The following is a 5,933-nucleotide window of genomic DNA, read 5'->3' as shown; positions in this document are numbered from 1 at the left end:
CTAACTATTATATTGTTGGAGTCTTGTCTCACAATTACTGTCTGAGATTTCAATAGACCTGCGGTCGCCTATAAAATTTTCAACCCAGTGTATCAGCGGAGATTTTTGTTACTTCTAAAGTCCAAAAACAGTCCCTTGTGCAGGATGCGACACAATGTGCGGAGACCCACGGTCGGCTATGACATTTTCCTCCCGGTATATCAGTGGAGAATTTTTTTTTTAGCTCTAAAGTCCAATACACCCCCTAGCACAGGACGCGACACAATGTGAGACCCGCGGTTGCCTATGAAATTTTCATTCCGTGTATTAGTGGGTATTTTTTTGTTTTCCTTCTAAAGTCAAAAACACCCCCTTGCACAGGCCGCGACACTATGGGCAGAGACTCGCGGTCGCCTACAAAATTTTCATCCCAGTGAATCAGGGGAGAATTTATTTTCTTAAGTCCAAAACACCCCTTTGCACATCTTACGACCAGCAAGGGAAAACATATACTTTATCCGGGAGAATGTTTTCGTTTGAGAATTTTTCAAAGAAGACCCGCGAAAGATGTTTTACCGGCGGGCCAGCTATAGTCAGTTAGTTTGTTGATATTGAAGGCTACCTTTAGTGACCTAGAATCTGTCATGGCTACCAGAAATTAAAGAAAGCCGGATTACATAAAGAGAACCACATACCCTTTCCAAAAACTGGCAATCCTTGTCATTTAAGATTGAAGTCAATCGAGAGCGGGGTTTGAACTCAAAACTTAAGTTCAAAGGCCTGTGATCACTCTTGCACTCGGTTCTTGCATTCGGTCACCGAGCGTCTCCGTCAGTCTGTATGAATCGTTTATGAGCTTGCTGTCATTTGAATCGAGATGATCGGTGTTGATTTTTTACTGATAGTAGGGCGTGCCGATAAAGAATGAAATTAAGAGTAAGACCTTTGATTTGAATGGAGAATTGAACATTATTTTATGAGTGGTATTTTGTTTTCACAATAAAGAAAAACTTTGACGGTAATTGGAAAGAAGATTAACCCTAAAAATAATAAATTATATATACATGTAATACCATACGGAGTCTTTCTGATATTGCTTTACATCTAATCCCCTTGTTTTATTAATTTTGTATTTACATTGTGTCATAGATCAAATTTATTCGTTCAGTGTATGTTTACTTGTTTTTGTTAATATGTCTTTTGATTGAGTTAAGCCATTTCAATTCATATTTTACAGTGTGTCTTTCTATGTTATGATGTTACACTATTGTTTCAGGTAAGGGTGAAGGTTGGCGCATATTAAAACGTTTAAACCCACTGCATTTGTTTACACCTGTCTTAAGTCAGGAATTTGATGTTCAGTGGTTGTCGTTTGTTGATTTGGTTCATAAGTGTTTCTCGTTTCTCGTTTTTTATATAGATTAGATCGTTGGTTTTCTTGTTTGAATGGTTTTACACTAGTCATTTTGGGGCTATTTATAGCTTTGCTGTTCGGTGTGAGCCAAGGCTCCGTGTTGTAGGCCGTACTTTGACCTATAATGGTTTACTTTTACAAATTGTGACTTGGATGGAGAGTTGTCTCATTGGCACTCATTCCACATCTTCTTATATCTAAATATCATACTAAAGATACTTTTGTTTTATTTTGTGTTTTTTTAGCAACAAAACAAGAATTTAAAGCTATTCTGATGGGTTTTATCTTTATTTCACTAAAGATTTTTTTAGAAATGAAATATTGAACAATTTGTCGTCATGTGTTTTTATTAAAATAACGTGTCATTTATATGATTGATCTTTTTTCGTCAAACACTTCTGTCCATGATTGTATTTGACAAACATAAATTTTGCGAAAAAATGTTTAAACGAGAGAATACATTTTTCGCCTAAGAATCTTTTATTACGAGGTTTATATTTTTAAAATTAAAAAAAAGTCATATGCTTATACTTTTTTTCGGAAAAAGAAATTTCAATACTTCAAAAGGCAACTGCAATAAAGCAAGGACTTACTCATGATATTTCCCTTGACCTTGTAGCATATCGTGTAGATGTTAAAATAACTAATACGAATGCAAAATATGTAGATTTGGGATTTAAGATTATCAAAAGGTTGGATCTTGAATATTTTACAAAATCTTCGTTCACCGGAATCCATAATGATGTTCTTTAAGTAACAAGCACGATCTAAAACTTATCAAGACTTTCGTTCACGTAAACAATATCCCGAATTAGCTTATAATAGTAATCGGTATGTGGTTTTAATACGAACAACCGACCGACATGTAGAGAGCATACAGTCTTCATCAAGAACAGATCTCGATACTCCATACAAGATGATAAACTCTAAATCGTTATTATTTTGATTGCCCCTTTTATTATGTCGCCGCGACAAAGTATGAGGAAGGGAACTCAGTACATCCGTCTGTCTGTTCGTCCATCTGTCTGACCATGTATATGTTTGTCTGTCTGTCTTTTTCTTCCGTCATACGTTTGGTATGGTTTGTCCAAGTAGCTCCTTCCGTTTTCAAGCTAAAAGTTAAATATATATAGTATAAGTCAATATACAACAGATGTACATATAAGGATTTGTATTCTCTTTTAACTTTCAACCAAGACAGACTATTGAATGGTGTCATTTTTGTGGATGATATTATGCATGGGAGTACATAACAGTCCAGGTTTGCATCTAGCCATTTTTGTTTTTGTCATTTTCTGAAGATTTGTACAAATCTTTGTGATTGGAAAACAAACATTGTATATTTTAAGCCATTACGTTCTGAATAACCATTTTGGCCCAGCAAAAGAAAAAAAGTATGACTCAGATGCTATATCTTGACATGACCGGGTAATCTGGTAAATAGAAAAACAGTTGATGTCAGGCCTTAATCGTGCAAGTTTGCATGATGCGTGCTTATTTTTATACTTTGAATTTCTTTGATTTAATGCTATTTTTGAAGTGGATCGAACCTGGTTTTATGGCTAGCCAAATCTTGGGCATGCATTAGTGGTGCTACTCAAAAAGCCTAATTTGATTGACTGTAAAGCTTCCCGTATTCTTTTTATAACAGGCTAACATAGAGATTGTAACAAACAAATAGTTTCTATTTAAAGCATTCTCAAGGACATGATCGTGCAATCAAATAAAAAAGTAAAATATGAGATTTCACACCTTAATCATGTTAGTTAAAAGGAATGATACTTTGAATATCTTTGAGTTAATATCATTTTGGAATAAGTATTCATTTATGATCAACGCGTGCGTTCTACAAAGTCTCACGTGAAAACATTCTTTTACACTTTATATATGTTTAACAAAATACCGATTTCCGTACTACTAGAGGTATTCACACTAAATTCAAATAAGACAAGTTAGATATCAAAATATCTTTTTTGGAAAGTTACGTAGAGGAATAGTTGTTCATGGCTAATTTGTACATTTTTGTAACTTGTCGAATCACATCAGTCTGAAAGGATCTGAGTTATTTCGTGTTATACTTGTTAACATGAAAAATGTAGTGTTGATCGCCAGTATTGGTCATACAATAAATTGAAAAAAATATCCGCTACATTGTTTCAGTCAAATTAGTGTTTTATAAACAGCAGAGACAGGAATGGCTGTCAATAGATAGGTTTCCCAGTTTGTGGTGTTATAGTTATTGATTTACGAGGTCATACAAGCTTTTTGAAAGCGCATACTTGTTAAATAATCATGTATTTACTCATGTTATATTTTTTTTAAAGTAAACTTCCGTTAAAGTTAGCAACATTAACACAAAATGAGAAGAAAGGTTATTATTATAAATATGCAATGCTTTGCAGTATGTACTATTGATTATGTCGCCGTGTGTCTATCTTCAGTATTCGATATAACACGAACAATCTCTATTAAATTTAGTAACAATATGTAAACAAACACTTCATGGATAAAAGTTAAGTAATGACACCTGTTATCGAGACCTCGTGATAAATGCCCTTAATATTTACATTCAAATATAATACGTACCTTTTAAATGTCATATAAAAGATTAAAGGTGTACGAAACGATGCAATTATATTAAATAATTTTCATTTGTTAAACATTTTTTATAAAACATTAAAAACTTTAATCCGAATTTACAGTTTTACAGAGCACAAATGAATGAATTCACGAATTTATTTTCTTGTTTTTTAACGATCTGATTTTTTGCTTGCACAAAATATACAAAATATGGTCATAACAGCAATGAATTAATTTCATTAGCTATAGCAAAACAATCAATCAATAATCTAAGACAGGTTATTTTACATTTTAACCTGTTTATGTTTTCGCAACTTGCAAGAGAGAAAGAGAGAGAGAGGAATAAATCAAAAGTTATATTTATAATATAGCCATTTACCATCAGAAGGATTTCATATAATCAGAGAAGATTCAAAATATGCATATGTCTGTATTAGTTATACTATGAGGAAGCAGTGTGTTAGTGTAAGATCACCCCGTTTGCCGGAGACCAGAGGATGATTTACAATGACACACTAAGTCCGAGTGCGATAACTATTATCATCCCAGCTCTTCTTAACTATATGAGAAAACATTTACGCTTCATAACATCTAGTTCAGAATGCCATACAATTATTATAATATACTTTATATATAACCATATAGTATATACACTTTATGAGCCTGGATCAATGTTTAAATATGTTAAATTTACAATGAGTTTGTATCGGAAGATACCAAGATAAATATTCCGTATCAACTTCACAAATAATACACGATGGTCTTTTTGATGTTACTTTTACTGTTTATTTTATTTTTGGTGATATCCATTTGACGTGGCTTTGTACTTTTACATCCCGTCATTGTGTTATTGTGCTATGGTAAATTCTTGTCTTTCATTTTTGCTTTTGCTATTGTGCTTTGTCTATATTCCTTTTTGTGTTTCTTTGTTACATATGACGTGACTCTGTACTTATTCATCCCGTCATTGTGCTATTGTGCTATGGTAAAATTTGTGTATTCTTGTCTTTCTTTTATGCTAATAAGCTTTGTCTATATGACTTTTTGTGTTCTTTGTTACATATGACGTGGCTCTGTTCTTATACATCCCGTCATTGTGTTATGGTCAATTTTTGTATTCTTGTTGTTAATTTTTGATCATGTGCTTTGTCTATGTGCCTTTTTGTGTTTCTTTGTTACATATTTGTTTGTTTTATAGTAATTAAGATTATAACACAATGTTGACTGCTGTACCCCAATTTTTGACATTTTTACCTATTGTGTGTGTTTGTTTTGTTCACACATCGTTGTCAATATAATGGAATTTTATGCGACTGTCATACAAGGGTAGAGTTTTAGCTAGCTATAAAACCAGGTTAAATCGACCATTTTCTACATATGAAAATATCTGTGACAAGTCAGGAATATGACAGTTGTTATCCATTCGTTTGATGTATTTGAGCATTTGATTTTGCCATTTGATTTGGGACTTTCCGTTTTGAATTTTCCTCTGAGTTCTGTGATTTATCTTTGCACTGGAAAATCAGGGAATATTGAATAAGGATGGACTATTTGCCTAAAAAGTTAGCGTGTTATATTCCCAACACGAGATGTCGAATTCAACTTCCCCAGGGCTTCATAACTTCACTTGATTCATATGGAGGCATGAAATTTTGCAGTAATACAATTAGAGAATTCTTTTGGACAATCAAGGATCATCTTTATTAAACATAACTCTTGTCTCGTTGTATGATAATAGTTTTATGGGTCCTATACGCTTACTGCAAACCTCCGTCGTTAGTATCATGTATCATGTTTCGGAATTTGAAAATGCTTCGGCATCGAGTATCACAAAAGAGATTATAATTGAAAATATATCAATTAACACTGTTTATCATTTACGATTTTACATTTGTAGTATGGGGGAAAATCACTATCAACAGATTTCATTTTAAAATATACACACACAGGAAAACCGAAA

Source organism: Mytilus californianus, unplaced genomic scaffold (assembly GCF_021869535.1).
Source record: "Mytilus californianus isolate M0D057914Y unplaced genomic scaffold, xbMytCali1.0.p SCAF_10, whole genome shotgun sequence".
Taxonomy (NCBI): Eukaryota; Metazoa; Mollusca; class Bivalvia; order Mytilida; family Mytilidae; genus Mytilus; species Mytilus californianus.
This window is presented reverse-complemented; position numbering follows the sequence as displayed.